Source organism: Corvus cornix, chromosome 2, assembly GCF_000738735.6.
Source record: "Corvus cornix cornix isolate S_Up_H32 chromosome 2, ASM73873v5, whole genome shotgun sequence".
NCBI classification, from domain to species: domain Eukaryota; kingdom Metazoa; phylum Chordata; class Aves; order Passeriformes; family Corvidae; genus Corvus; species Corvus cornix.
This window is the reverse complement of record NC_046333.1, coordinates 52,390,945-52,407,741: the sequence shown is the minus strand read 5'-3', so window position 1 is coordinate 52,407,741 and position 16,797 is coordinate 52,390,945. Positions and strand designations below refer to the sequence as shown.

Genomic DNA, 16,797 nt, shown 5'->3' with positions numbered 1-16,797 from the left:
AGTAGGATGGTATTTGTGGGATGTAATTTGATCTCCCAAATGAGGCTTTGTTTTGCTTGTCTAGTCATTCCTCCTAATAGAAATGATGGTCGAATGTTGAGTTCTACTCTACAGGAGGGCAGGATGGTATCCACTCCTCTTACTGCTGCCCTTGTTCCCAGTCTCTTTTGATGCTCTAAAATTAGATTTAACTCTGTGTAGCATCAGGACAGCGTCCAGCTATGGGGCATAGGACAAAAGCCACTGCAGAAATAATTAGCATATTGATTGTTTAGATCACAACTGTGAACTTTTTGTGAATTTCACTGGTGTCCTGAATCACCTGTTAGTGGTTCAGGAAAGTATATGTATTCATCGGTGTATTTCAGATGCAGAAACATTTTGGGTTATAAAGTAACTGAACTAACTTTAGAGTTAGAAAGATACTTTATTGTCAGTTTCCAAAAGCTGTGCAAGCCTTCATAAAATTTAAGTTGTATAGATTTGAATGCTTGAATAATTCTAATTTGTGTCCATCCTAAAATAAGGATGTTTTCTCTGTGATTGATAAGTTAATGTTGTATATATTTCATGGGGTTTTTTAAGAATTGGAATTGAAAAGTGGCATTGAGAGCAGAATTCATGCATTTGGAAGGGGATAGATGTGTGTCATCCTAAATTCAGTGTAGTTTCGTTAGACCTTCCAAGTTTATATCGTTTTGGCAGTTTTTCTCCCATAATAATGCTTGAGATAGGATTTTTGTTCCCACAAGCCTTTCAAAATTCAGAACTACATCACTATTAGTATGCCCTTTTTTCTCTGATACTACACATTCTTTACCATGAATGGATGAAAGGAAAGTCTCTGGATGTCATGATTATTTAAGATGCAGAGCTTCCAAAATGTTTTAAATGTACAGATACACTTGCTTGAATAACACTGCAGTTGTTCAATAAAGTTGAAAGGCTGGTGAATCTGCTTTTATGACCCTTACTTCTGTTTTCTCTGGTCAGCTTCACTGTGCATCTGGCAGTTGCAGCCTATTTGGTACATATGTTTAAGTAGGTTTTTGAGGGATATACAGAGATGCTGAAGAAAATGAAGATTTGTTGTTAAAGTAGTTTTACTTTCCCTTTTTCATGTTTCTAAAGAGCAACATGGGTGGGATTTATCTTGATACCATTTCTCATATGCAGCACTTTAATCCATGGGGAAGGATGATGTCAGTGGTTTGTTGTCTAAGAAAATACTGGTTCTGACAGCTCCCTTAAATGGGAGTCTCATAAGAGGCATATTCTCTTGCTTAATTAGAAGTAAAATAGAAGTACATGAGTTATGTGTATTAATTTCCTTTGCCAATCCTGTGGCATATTAATTAATCATGTTTTAATAGTGTAAGCCTAGAGGCTAACAGAGCTGTTCTTTCTTAGTGTCTGCATTGCCAGAACAGTACAGACACAGAGGAAAAGCTATGCTATCCTTTCTCTTGGATAGAAAAATGAATTCAACAACCAGCAAACCCTTACTTTTCCCTACAAAAGAAAGTACTTCAGGGTAAAATGTGAGTGATGTGTTGGTAGCATATGAACCTGAATAGCATGTGTCTGTGGTGCTTTTTGGGTGCTGTATTTAAACTATAAAAGCTGTGCAAAGCGTTGTGTTTCTCAGCTAAAGAAGGATTAAGATAGATACCCCCTAACCTGTTTCTGAACTATAAGACATCCAGTTGCAGCTTGCAGTTTATCTGGATAGAGCACAGATGTTTTTCCATAAGTAATGTGCAGCTAAGGGATAGTGATTTGTTTGATAGAAAAAGATGTGTCCCACACTTCAGTCATCTGCCATTAGTTGTAAGTATGGTACAAGCATCGTAAAAAGATTATAGAATTCAGTTTTAACTGCATTATTTCCTATACAAGTGAAGGAAACGTTGCTTAATTTCTATTAATACGATTGGCAGCTTATATTGTCTTTTGTTTATTGATTTATCCTCCTTCCTTGATCTCCCAACAAGTCCCTTTAGCATTTCAAGTTAGTACAAAAGGAGTTCTTTTTTTTAAAACCCAAACCTATAAACTTCATCAGCAGTGAATCCAATCCATTCTTATGCTATTTTATTACACTGAGGTTTTTGCTTTTTAAACAAGGTATGATGTAGCATGTTCTGAAGTGATTGAATTGAAAGTAATTTCATAGGAAAGTTTGTAATAATGTTCATGTGATATTTTTTTCCATCTGCTATTATTAGACTATGAAATAAGTGAATTTCCATCACTGACATAATTCATTTCAGAGAATAATCATCGTGAAGAATAAACACCATTAAGAAGTTGACAGATGATTCTCACTCTTAAAGAACACAAGAATATATTAGATAAAATATATATTTGTGTATCTATCTGTATGTATAAATGCACAGCTTTTATGCTTGCACTTGTGAAAAGCCTGTGCATTCTTTTCTAAACTTCATAGGCATAACAATATATTCCTTCTATTCTGTGTAGCTGCTGGCTTGAATGCCTTTAATGGAATATTTGTGTCAGACAGTTGTTGCTATAAATGCATTCTTTCTGACCCATTGCTAATTAAAAAAATACACAGTTACTGACATAGGGTGAGTTGGACTCATATTTAGTCTTGAACACTAATTTTTTTTGTTTAATTTCTGAGGAACTTTCCCACTCAGAAAAGTAACTGTAAATGTTCATGCTGTATGGACCTAGAAGTCTGTTTTCTGATGAAAAATCATAAGTGGTAACTTACTAGTTATTTTTTATCGTAGGTAGATAATTCCCCTTCATTTCCAGTAGTATTTCCAGTAGTGATACTGGATTGTGATTTTGGAACACAGGTTGATTTGTACTCTGAACCTGCTGCTATACTGAGATCTGCAAACAGACAAAACACCACAAAAAACCACCACAAACACTAAATTACATACTTTAACAAAGAGAAGAAAACATATAGAATCATCTGTGTCATCCATATCCTGGAAGACATAGGCTGGATCTCCCTAGTGCATTTGTTAGTACTTTTTTCTGGTTTTAAAACTTCTGAGCAGTGGTGGTTTTCATACTTCCAGAGTCTTTTCCTTCACACTCCTTTACAATAAAAATTCTCTAAGGTGTTTATTGCATAGTGTTTGTTGCACTCCTCCACTTTGTTTTCTCTCAGTGACAGTGGAAGAGTTGCAGCATGTTACAGATCTGGAATTGGAATGCATTTCGAGTATTTTCTGGACCTAAGTCAGATTCGATGTAGAAAAGACTGATATTTGGTTCCTTTCAGAATTACTTATGGGTGATTTGGCCCATAATCCAACTCTTCTTGTCAGAGTGTGTCTTCCAGCCATCAGACTCATTTATCTAAATAACGGAGTTGGGTCACCTATTCAGATTATTTGGCACACGAGAGATTTGTCTGATTTTACTTTTCATGCTTCTACAAGTAATTATTATTATTATTACTGCAGTTCCCATTAATATTCCAGAACAGAAGTGGTAAGCCACATGCCTAAAGAGCCTTAGACTCTAACTGTGTTAAAAGTGAATTTATAATGAACTGAGAAAAGGAACATAATACCTTTGACTACTGAAGTGGTTCCTCTGTAAAATAAACTGGGAAATACAGTTAAGCATGTAAATGGTCTGGAGTTAGAAATTCATATTTTCCCTCTAATCTCTTCACATGACTGTTTTATGTAATCTTCTTAATAACTAAATAAAAAGGGTGCAAGATGGCTGGAAAATGCTGTCATGCAGTTCTGCTTTTGAAGTCAAAATTTATTTATGTATATTTAAGCTGTAAATGGCCTTATGAAATGAGGGTCCCTCTTAGAAGAACATTATTAATTTAAAAAATGAATTAGATCTGTTCAAAATTTCCACAAATCCAAGACATTTTTCTTTATTTAACCTTTTCACAGTCTCTGCCCTTCTTTAAAGTACATTTAGTCCTATATCATCTGTTATTCAGGAAGGTATTTAATACATGACTGGGCATCATTTGCATTATACAAGAAGATTAACTTTACAAGCTCTGCTATTAATCTGAGTAGCTCTACATATTGACCTATGAAAGAACATAATTAAGTTAGCTTAATTAAGTTAGTTAATTGTTACACTCTGATGAACTTACTATTGAGAGGAAATTAAAGGCAAATAGAAAGTGGCATTCATTGGTTTGAAATCATATTTTAAAGGATTTCACAAAGATACTTTATATATAGATGACGAAAATATCTACTGTGTAATAGCCAAAGCAGAGACAATTAAAATCTCTGCAGTTTTCTCCTTTATTGCCTGACATTCATCCATATTTCTAAAAGAAATTTTAAAAGCATGCTAAAAATTGAGAAAATAACTGTTGTTTTTTCCCCCAGTACCCAAATGATTGAATTCAGAAATCCTGTCTACACATGGACTACAGAGAAAAGCACACCATCAAAGTTCATTAAGTGTTATAATCTGTTATCACACTCTCCTTTTGGGTAGAGGAAAAGATTGGAAGACCCCACAGGGCAGCAAGCACTATCCCATCATGTGTGCATACTCACACATCAGCATAAGAATCTTTCTCATGCAGTGATAGAGGGGAAAGGAGAGGCACTCCTGGAATTTACTCTGTCAGCTGCATTTCCGTTGTCAGGAGAGCCTGCAAGTTCACTGCAGGAAAACATTCAGGATTTCAGCACAGATCCTGTGCATGGATAGACCCTCCACATGACTCCAACATCTGGGATGCATTCATCAGTCTTGATAAGCAATGATAAGTACCCTGGAGATCATCAATTCCAAATAGCTGCAATTAATAAACAGTAAGAAAAAAATGGCCAAACATGCAAAAATGTGCTACAGTGAATGCTGCCAAATGAGCAGTTTATTAATCTGTGAGATTCATTAATATTACTATGGCTTTGGTTCAGAATTATTTCCTGTGAACAATTATTAGTTCTCTATTACTTCTTTTTTTATTATTTGCCAGGTCTATACATTTTCTGGATGGCATTCTCGAAGATTTTAGGATTTCTGCTTGCTTTCTGTTGTAAAAATTAATATTTTAACTCAAGTGAAAACAGTATTTTCCCTGAGGTATTATTCTTTGGCATTTCCAGATCACATGAAAGGGTCATTGATCTGTGGATATATTCTCTGGAAAAATAGCAGCATTGAAAGCAGGAAGGCAGTGGCATTTAGGATGACTTGTGTACAAATTGGTATTCATATTCTGAAGACAGATAAGTTGGAATTGTGTTCCTCCAAAGAGAAAAAAGTCTTTCCTTAAATGATACTTGATACTTTTTTATTTAGAAAAAAAACGGAAACAATTTTTTAAATGGATAGGATAGGAAGAAGCAGTTAAATTACAGCTACTGTATATTTTATAAGACATGTTGTTTTTCTTTAACACCTTGCCTACAAAAAAAAATTAATTTTTGTAAATTCAATTTGAAATGAGCATGTTGTTATATTTGTCCCCCTTTAAAATGTTATGGAGCATTAAACAGCTTGTTATATTCTAAGAGGAAGGAACAGCTTTGTTTTCAGCTTCAATGACATGCTTTAAATCATAATTTTTTTTTTTGATAGAGGAAGAGAGTGGAAATTTGATCAGAAAATTAGAATTAAGCAAGCTTTAGGCTGGAAAATAGCAAGGAGCTCAAGTTTAGAGATGTTTCCACCTGCTGAGGATTTTGATGGTTGTACTGGTGTCAGTGAGCTTCAGTGTACCTGAAGTACACTTCAGTGCACTATGTGGTCAGCTTTGACTGTGCTCCTTGGAGATATCCATGATGTGGCATGGTGCAATGCCATATAAGCTGCTATTGTCATTTCCTGTGTGGCACGTGTGGTACACAATGGAAGTTCTTTCCTGGAGGAAAGTAAATGGAGCTTCTTTCTTCAATATATTATGTGCACACTCTTAATGTTCTATTTTTTGTTTCTTTCCTGAGGGATTTGTTGTCTTCTCTCTTACCTGTAATATTTAAGTGAAAAATTAAGCTAATACATTCTCTGGTCATTGCATGCAGTGTAAATATTAGGGCTCACACTGCACTACATGAACAAAGCAATGATCCTTTTTGTAGATGATACATAGTATCAGAAATTTCCTATTTTAATATGACAGGTTGAAAATATCGTCAGAACCCTTTTAAGTTATTACAGGCTAGATTTGAGGTAATGAGGCTCGAACAGAGTTAAAGATTCCAATGTCATCCTTAAGGTAGTGAAGATAAGCAGAGGTCAGTCAGTAGTCATTAATAACATAGGTTATATAGATTTCCCCTACCCAGTTGCTTCAGGGTTATCTCTAAACTGCAGTGCAATCCCAATAGTGTCCCAATGCTGCTTTGCCAAAGCATTGTTACTTTACATTTCTCTGTAATTCTGTTAAACAGAATATTTAGACATATTTAGAAGAGTTCATATTGCCTAAATATTTCAGTGCAGTAGGATAAGTGATTTGTTATTTGTTAGAATAGCTCTTTTTACTATTAGTGTGTATTTTTATGATAGTCATATATACATTAATCTACCTGAATTAACAGTATTTTAAAACTAAATTTATATTAACTTCAAGCATGTATTTTCTAAAGACTATCAAGTAGGTTAACACACACTATTATCTTTAATAGCCCTCATTGACCTGCTGAATCCTTCTTAAGTGAACAGTTTTCCTATAATTAATTTTTAAGTGTGGCTATGTAGCTATCCTAGTCTCTCAAAATCTCTAGATGACCTGGAATACCCAGAACGACATATTCTGTGCTGTAGCTATGGTCTTTGTTTTATTTAGAAACAGGGAGTGTTCCTGAAAATATAGTTACATTCAGAGCGACTTAGGCTGCAATGAGGAGCGGTGTCTGTGGAAAGCTGGTTTTCCATTATCCAGTCCTAGGGTGTAGGTGAATCTGCTCTGGTAAGATTCTTGTTTAAATTGGTTGGAATCATCACAGGGAATTAGCATGCACCTCCTATCAATTAAGATACTTCTGTGTCCTCTCATAATGACTGCTTTGTATTATTCTGTAGTTCTGCATATGCACAGTAGAGGTGGAGATATGCCTACTGCATGACTTAGCTGGCTAAAACTATTGGCCTAAAACTCCACAGATTCTGCCAGTGTTTACCAAGGAAGATACTTGCAGAGGACTTCCCAGGGCACCTGGAGGAGGCTTTGACCTAGGAGGATGGCTGAGATGGGCTCTGGAGATGCTCTGCAATTCATTGGCTGCCAGACCAAGCCCACACTGCTGCTGAAAGGGCAGTCTGTGTTGGACTAGCAGATAACTGAGCTGGGTCAGTGGGCTACTCTGGCAGACCATGGAGTGAGATCCATGGGGGTGAAGGACATGCATAGCTGTGGACCTTGACTTCCCTCTTCAGTGTCAGCATGAAGTTAAATGATCCAGGGCTGACACTGAGATTGCATTGTCATTTGCGTGCTCTAGAAAAAATAAATGAAAATAATCTTCAAAACACTCGCTAGTGTTTCTGGATTTAATGTATTAGCCAGTTCTTCCATGTTTGTCCATTCAAAAGGAGCACTTTTTTCCTATTTTACAGCCATATTCTCAGTTTACCCCACAAAAGTAGGCTTGTCATATTTGGGTTGTTCAGGAGATTGACTAAAATTAAGAGCTAATGTTGTAATTAATGAAAAACCTGCTTCTTTCTGCAAATTAGGATCAATTTTTGCTTTTAAGGTGATTAGTTACACAAAATTTAGACTCCTATTTGGTATCAAGGACCACAAGCATTGGAATTCACACATAGTGGTGTGCATCTGCTTTCATCCTTGTGAAGTTTTTTTTTGATCTTTATCAGGAGAAATCTTTTCAGACTATTAGTGGACAGAGGCATATCCACACCTTGCTTGTTGGAAAACTACCAGTGTTCATTTGGATTCATCGAGGTGCAGGGAACCATGTGTGTCCTGCTCTTGGTCACAACGCAATGCAACGGTACAGGCTGGGTGCAGAGAGGCTGGAAAGCTGCCCAGCTAAAAAGTCTCAGGGTACTGGTGACAGCAGCTGAACATGAGCCAACAGAGTGCCCAGGTGGCCAAAAGGCCAGTGACATCCTGAATTGTAGCTGCGTTACTGTGGCCAGCAGGACCAGGGCAGTGACTATCCCCCTGTACTTGACACTGGTGAGGCCACACCTTGAATCATGTGTCCAGTTTTGGGCTTTCCATTACAAGAAATACACTGAGGTGCTGGAGTGAGTCCAGAGAAGGCAATGGCATTGCAAGGGTCTGGAGCACAAGTCTTGTCAGGAGCAGCTGAAAGAGTTGGCGATCTTTAGCCTGGGGAAAAGGAAGCTGAGGGGGACTTTAACACTCTCTACAACTGCCTGAAAGGAGGCTGCACTGAGGTGGGGGTCGGTCTCTTCGCCGAGGTAACAAGTGACAGGACCAGAAGTGGCCTCAAGTTGTGCCAGGGGAAGTTTAGATAGGATATTAGGAAAAAATATTGAAGGAAAGGGTTATCCAACATTGCAGCAGGCTCCTCAGGGAAACAATCGAGTTTCTATCTCTCTGGAGATATTTGGAAGACTTGAAGGTCTTGCACTTAGGGACATGGTTTACTGGTGAATTTGGCATTGGTAGGGTAATGGTTGGGCTTGGTGATCTTAGAGATTTTTTCCACTTAAAGGGTTCCATAATTCCATGATTCTGAGTTCAAATCTAGGATTCTAACCTGAGAATTCTATCTGAAAGCAGAAAAAAATTCAAGTAGTAGCTTCTAATATTGAGGAGACTTACAATCTAAATTCGAAAACAAGCTGCCAGTGGAGAAACTTGCCTTAAATCTGTACAACTGACAATAGAATCATTCCCTGTATGTTTTCCAATCCTTTGATTGTACTTGACTACTGTTTCCCCCAAATTTTCAGTAGACTTTTTGTCTACTACTTATAGGCACTTGCTATAGGTAAACTCAGTTAATCCAGCGTTGGTCACATAGGGTCACATGGGTATTACAAAAATAGATGTCCAGAGTTCAGAAGGATAAAGACAGCCCTTTAGAAAATACCCATTACAAAAGTGTAAAAAATTAGTCAAATAAAGGCATATTTGTTCTAAAAAATCTCTAAATCTGGGAGGTAAAATACTCAAAATGGAAGACAAGTTACTAAGTGCATGAAGAAAGAGAATCTGAGGAAGGGAGCAGAGATTTTTTAATGCATTTTAGATACTTATTTTTATTCTCATTTTTTGAGAGTCTTTTTTTATATATTTAGCTCTGGGAAAAAAATCTCAGTAAGTCAGCATTTAAAAATGGATTCACCCACAGAATATAATTTGTGTGCATGTGTGCATGCTGTGCAAAATTTTAGATGTTTGTTTCTGCAAAATGTTGCTTGTTTCAACAGTCTCTTTGTAGTTTCAAGGGTGATATCTGAAATGGGGATTGAGGCAAAAATGATGGTTTTATTCAGTGTGTAGATAATCCTAAAGTCACCATTTTTCATATTGTAGCCTGATAAGCAGCAGAGTAAAAATAACCCAATTTTGAAGTTATGGTGTTACTTGAGAAAGCTTTTAGTGTCTGCAGAGGCACCAAGTTATTCAAAAAGGGGAAGCACATTAAAACCTTACCAAAGACATAAATCTAATCCCTGCTCCTGTAAGGAAAGATGAAGTGGAGGAAACTTCCTTCTTCACCACAAGCATGACTCTGCAAGGTCTTTCTTATGCCGTGGAGTGAAATACATTTGATCCCTCCATCCTTGCCTCAAGATCTCATGCAGAGGCACTGAAAACTCAAAGAAAATTTGAAATCAACATTTATTTCAATTATTTTATCTAAGATCAAAAGGTGGAAGAGCTTGGAGTGTTCTTGAAAATACTATTTCTAAAGCCTGTGTTTTCTAAATTCTTCATATGATACTAAGTGTTTCAGGTGGAATTTCTTTATCTCTAAAGTAATTGTATTTAATAATATTTAATTTGGGAAACTAATATGGGTAAATTTGATTTGTTCTTGCTTTCATCTTGCAGTCTTCTCTGGGTGTCTGCCTGTGGCCATTTTACGTGGCAAGAAACTGGACTAGAGAAATATTTGCTCCTGTCCATTGTAGCTCCTTATTTCTTTCTGTCACAAGCTGCCAATGCCCATGTGTAGTGATGAAGCCAAGAAATTGTGCCAAAAATTAAAACTTCTCAGATGCAGTATTGTGGATATGCTGTGGTTCCAGGTTGGAATTTTTTTTCAGCTAAGTAAGCATCTATGAGTTGTGATTTCTAGTTCACTGTTTAATACAAACATAGCCCTTTAAGAAAATGTCTTAGCCAATTTTCCAGAGTACTATAACTTTAGAACTTTCTTATTTTTTATTTACTGGATTAATACTACTTTATTTTCATTTGAATCAATATGTACTGAATTTAGTAAGTACAGGGTCTCTACATTAGTCTGTGAAGCTCCCATAACAAAAATTAGCAAATAATTCTGTGCAATTAAATAGTATGCTTTTCTTGTGTCAATCTTACCCCAAAAACTTGGAATTTTGGGTATTTGTTTTTAGCTCCATAATTTGTATCATGAATGCATTTCAGTGTTGCAGTCAGGGCTATATGGTTAAAATCACTGAATCAAAAAAAAAAAAAAAAAAAAAAGGAAGATAATTACCTCAAAGAGCTTTCATTTCTAGTATAAAACCAGACATTGTGGATTAAAAGAAAAAGAATAAATAACATTGTATTAGTTCTTTTTACTGTGTTTTGGCTAGAGTTTACACTTAATAGGAGAAATCTTTTTTTTTTTTAAAGGAAAGACTTATGAGAAGGCTGATAATATTGTTTTAAATATTTGGAAATTTCACATTCTTGTCCTATGGTGTTTATTATTAAGCAGGTTATAATAGCCTCTACTTCTCTACATAATGTAGAAACTTAAGTTAGTAGTAGAAACAAGATTAAAGACAATGAGCAGATCACAGAATGGAACAAGTGAATTCCTAGTTTTATTAATTGGTAAACTTAAGCTAGAGAGGTATTGCGCATATCAACCAGGAAAATGGAAGGTTGTTTGCATAAATACTTTTCCACTGTTAAAGCACGTCATTAATAGGCTATGTCAAATCAGACCAAGGATCTGTATCAAGCAGCTTCATCATCCATAGAGTCATGAAGTGAATGGCATCAAAAATCACTGGGCCGAACACTTATCAGCTCACTATGATAAAATGACTGCATTTTTATTTGCACAATAACCTCAAATCCTCATATTAAAAAGTGGCAAATTTTTTTGCCCTTTACTGTTCTAAGTGTGACACATGTAACAATTATTCATCACTCCATAATGGATCGTTTTTATCAGAGTCCTGTGTCTTTTCTGTATACATAGAATAAATATTTATGTTTTCTCATTTTTCTGAACTAGAAGATACTGATAGAATAGGTTTGAAGTGTCAACTATAATTCATTGCATGCAAAGAAAAGCTTTATACAGATACTGTGTGAAAGGAAAAGAATATCTAAATCATTTCAGCAGCGAGCTTATAACCAAGATAATATCAGCATTTTCCTTCTTGAAAATATATATGCCATAAATTAAAGGAGGTTTTCAGTATTTTATTAAAGTGCTTCGGACAAGTTTAACCCCATCTTCAAAGGGATTATATGTATGAATACAAAAACCTTGTTTTTTTAAAAAAAAAAGTGAAGGTCAAGTCAAAGTTAAAACAAGCTTGCAGTAAACTTCCTACTAATCCTGCAAATATTTTGTTTAGAAGACATTAGAAAACTATGGCACATGTTTAGTGTCAATTTAAAGGTACCCATTTTATTCTTACAGAAAACTTAAGATATATCTAGCACTTTACTGTTTTGTACAATAGTAATGTAGTCTGGGAAAAAAATACAATATACATGTATACTGAGTGTATCTGAATGAACTCTTAATTTAGTTAAAATCAGTCTTAGCAGTAAATATAATAGTGGAGAGGTACATATCACAGTATATAATTATGTTTTAATATATACATAGCAAAGTAATTGGGTTAATAAGACTGTAATTATAATCCAAAATACACTTGTAATGAAGCATTTTATACACAAATACTACAGTTCATATAAATACTATGGTATCTCAACACCTTTTCAGCTCTGCTTCCAGCTTCTCTAACAAGAAAATGCAGGGAAGTGTTGGTACTGTTTGTAAGGAAATAATAACAGAAGAGGAAAGTTGTAGAATCTGTTTTGCAGAATTCGCATCTGTCTTGCAGAATTCGCAGCTGTCCCTTTACTACTGTTTTAAAACCATTGGATTTGTAGTGCTTTAAAGTGTCATGTCCCATACTTCTCTAATCTGTTGAAGGATGAATGGTTAAGTTTTGTGTTTTCTTTGTGAATGCTCCTTTCCTAAGCCCTGCAGCAGCAACGCCACATTTGTGGCTACTAGCTCCCTAATTCCAGCTGCAGCTTTGCAGTCTTCTGAGAGAGGTGCTCTCTGAGGTACCTGGTCAGAAGAGACACTGCTTTTTTTTGGAGCCAGTCCCATCACAAAAGACCCAAGGCATCCATCACGGCTTTTTGCAAACAAGCAGAAAGCTGAAATGAAGTCTTATTGTTTCTGATGTATGTGAGAATTTTACTTTGAACTCCAAGTGTTTTCTTCCAGCAATAAATATAACTTTAATCACTCATTAGTATCACATCACATTGATGATAAAGTGGGAAATAAACTGGGAGATTTAGTAAGGTCATGTATTTAATAAGAAACATCAAAATATAATTTTGTGGGGGTATACCCAGTGTTTTGGTTTAGAAGTGCTGCCTAGAAATGTGATAATTGTTTTCTTTAAAAATCAGATATTAAAGGACAATGTGAGAATGAATCTTTCTATAACAAAATCACAAAAGCAGTCCATTTTGGGAGGAGTTAGTATGTTTGGAAGGTCATTAATGTAAAGCTGTGAATTTGTCCCCACAAGTGACATGGATAAGCTAAGTGATGTTACGGTATTTGCTGTTGTCACATTGCATTAGCATCTCAGGCATGATAAGAATGTCATTAATGTGAAACAAAAATTAATTGCTATGATAAGGCAATAAAGCTTGTTTAATACCGTATGATCAGTGGCTTGAAAGAAACTTGCAATTTCAATTTTAATTCTTTCTGTAAACATTTCCAGTTCCTACAGACTCTGAATCTTTACCTTTTGTGATTATTTGCAGACAGAGTGGAATTTACTCTTGGATGGGCACTCCGTAGAACAGCTTGCCAACTGTTCTTGCCAGAATGTTTTTAGCATATGTATTAGGGAATTTTTGCATTGTTGCATCCTAAAATCAATGTGGAACATAAGGATGATGAGTTATGTTCTAGGCATTCCTTCTACTGTCCATCAAATGCATCTTGTGCAAGCAAATTTCCTAATTTTCAGAGAGCTCAACAAAGGAAAGAATAATTTGAGTCACAATCACTGAAATTAATAGTGGTTCTATATCCAACTGCAGAGAAATGAATTGATTACCTTTGGTTATGCTTTGTTCAGGTCTTAGGAAGCTTTTGTAACATTATGCTTTTTATGTACACGGAACTGTGGTCAGCCATGTCAGAGGGCTCAGAATAACACAGTACTTCAATCGAACAGCTGCCTACATACAGGATAAGAACCTGCTTTAACTGGTAGGTTCCACTGCATTGTGGTTCAGAATAAAGGAGATTCTGTATGAGGATAATGTCTGTATCAAAGTATGGGATCATACCTCTTGGAAATCAGGCACTTATTTAGGCCACCACATTTCGCTTTTGGCTATGAAGATGCAGGCTGGCAAATTTGCATTCACAGTGCATTTTTCAAAATATTGGTTCAAAATAGTGTGGGACAAGTTCATCAGACAAAACCTGCATTAGGCTACCAATATGTATAATTGCACATAGCAGAGGCTTTTCTCACTGTGGTAAACTCAGTATCTTCAGACGTCAGAAGAACTGATTTCATTACAAGTCAGCTTTTTGTGCTTTGAAATGAAAGTACTGAGAAGTCCTTGGTTGTCTTCATCCCTTCCAGAGCCACAGGAGCCTGTCTGCTTTGCAGAACAACTGTGATGTCTTCATGGCAGATGGAACAGGCACGCTGACTGCTAGTACCTCATACTTTTCAAACATACATCAATCCTTCTGAGGCAAGCAAACTCCAGAATCATATAATATGTTAGACTTTGATTGACTGGTGGCGGCTTCTGAATTCCAGCATGAGAATTCCTATCTTCAGAATGTTTTCAGAGGAGATCATTTCACATCTTCTAGCACCAAATAACTTCATTAAGGAAGGCTGTCACTTGTCAGAAGTGAGGTCATATTGGTCTTTTCATAGCATTCCAGTTAGCTGTAAGTGCATGGCTTAGAAATTTCAGCAAGTCAGCCAGTCTTGCATTTGAAAATGGTATTTCAGTGACACATTCAGGAGAGATACACCTAGGGCTTTCTGAAGGGAAAGTTTCTTAAGCAGCATATCCTTGACAGTGCCTCTCAGAGTATGAAAAAAATTAACTGCAGAGTATCTACTACTTGATTTTGAAGGGCTTGATAGAGCATTCGTTCATGAACATTAATGTAGAAAGCACAAGCCAAGCTTTTTTTGAGGTCTGGCCTTTTGTTTGTTTGGACAGGCATTTTGTTGTTGATTGACTCTTCTCATCCTTTCCTGCCATGGGTTATGAAATCATATGCCCTAAGGAAATGAAATTCAATTATGCATTTAATATTTTTGGATTAGTGGGGCACATGCATCTGGCATGGTGAAAGCAGGATGATTTTACGTATAGAAGTTAGTTAGGAAAATTATCTCAGTTGATTTGAATATGATCACAACCTGCTGTATTCCTCAGAAAATCTCTAACACTTGAGACAGAAGCTGCTGTTATCACAGTTAGAATCTGTTGCATTAAGAGTATAGAAATTTGGCAGAACATAAACACCCTTGCTTTCCAGCTAGTCCTCAGAGATCAGAGGGTTTGGGTGTGACACATCTCATGGAAATCCCTTCACTACATATCTCATGGCATATCTCATAGCTATAGGCCTCATTCCTATGGAATCTGAATATTCTTCCAAGTGGTGAAACATTAATGTGATGGGACTTCTAAAATATTTTAAAATTTGATTTATGAAAGTGATAACAAAGATATGTCACTGTGTCCACATAGGTGTGGTTGTCTGGTTGGAACATAATCCCAGAATATGTTTTAGATCTTTAGAGAGAGGGAAAGACTGGTGCCTGTTTCAGTTTCTTCACTTTCATTCTCTTAATGTAAGATTAGAGGAAAAATTATGACTCCAAATTTTAAAAAAGCGAAACAACTGCCAGAAATTTCCTTTCTAGGGAAATGAAATCTACTCAGTTCCCCCACCTTGAACATATCTGTAAGTGTAAGTGGTAAGCGGTTATGTCTACCTTATCCTTCTTCCAATAGATGTTCTTTTAAGGAAGTAGATGAAGAACAGCAACAAAGAAAGAAAGAAGAGCTTGTATCCAAAGGAAATTATACTGAGAAGATTTTAAGCATCATCCTAAGGATCTCCAGGAACTTTCCTGGATAAAATATGAGAATTCTGTGAAGTAGGCTGTGAAAGCTAGAAGGAAACAAGCCTGAAGGTGGTGAAATATGCACCTAAATATGAAGTTCTACACACGTTAAGAAAGCAGTTTGTGGGAGGAAAGCGGAGCAACTTTGAGACGTGTTGTTTTCATTAGCTTTTGTCTAGTTATCAGGTCAAAATAAAACAACCAATTGGGCACAGAGAAAATTCTCTTTTAGTCTCTGTATCAGTGGATAAGACCTTGAAAATGAAAAAAAAATATGTTGGGGACTTTACCCAAGGAGTAGGGGAGGGCTGTATTGCATTTATTGAACTATTCAGACAAAATAAAGATCTTAGCTGTCACCTCAGTCACTCAGAGAAACAGGAAAAAGAGAATCACAGATACAGCCTGTATTTTTACATAGGCCAGAAATGCAAATCCTTTTCATTAAGCAAGAAGGCTGATTTATTGACCCAGTGCAGGAAAACTGCAGTTCAAATCACGTTGAAAAGAATATTGCCAGGGAATGTATTTTCTGGGGTTTTGGGTATTCTTTCTCTTTCCTGCACATTTTTTTGCTTCTACCAGCCTAACCTTGAAATATCCTATATAAAAAAAACCTTATATTTTGTGAAGAATTACAGAAATTATTAAGGAACAAATTTACCATTCTGTGAAGAAGAGTATAAAACTGACAAATTTGAAAGAAACTACATTAAGAAAATGTTAGCTTCACAAATTTTTGTGAAGCATTTGATAGAAATTTTTAATATGGGTGTACACCATTTTCTTTCTCCTCCTTCTGCTCAAGACAGGTTAAAGACAACCACCTCTGTGAATAGATAGTTGTTTGGCTAGGATAAAAAGGTGTGTGGCACTGCATGTTGTGATGGGAATATCTTAATTCTATGCTTTCATCATGTTTAAGTTTCTTAAAAACTGTTTGGTTTGTATTTTTTTATTTAAATGCCTGGTGAATCTCATTGTGCTGACAGAAAGTCTGACCTCATATTCACAAGCAATGAGCAGCAACCTTGTGTTGCCTTTGGGACACAAATGGACCCATGGCTTTTACAAGGAGAACACGGGGATGCTGCTTTTCTGGCCAGGACACATACATGACAAGCTGCTGGCATCTGCAAGTGCCTGTCCTTTCCAGGAAAGAATCAGTTCAAGAAATAAAAGACAAAAGTAGCAATGTCCATTGGCTAGGACATTGTTGTTTTCTGTGATGGTAAAATATTAATAAGGTTTTTCTGAATGGGCTCCTGTCTG

General features: G+C 36.1%; 1 protein-coding gene across 3 annotated transcripts in view; it reads left to right on the top strand.

The window, feature by feature from the left end:
- PHF14 (PHD finger protein 14) overlaps positions 1 to 16,797 on the top strand; it is a 164,521-nt gene that overhangs the window by 133,013 nt on the left and 14,711 nt on the right. The gene's annotated exons all lie outside the window — the stretch shown is intronic.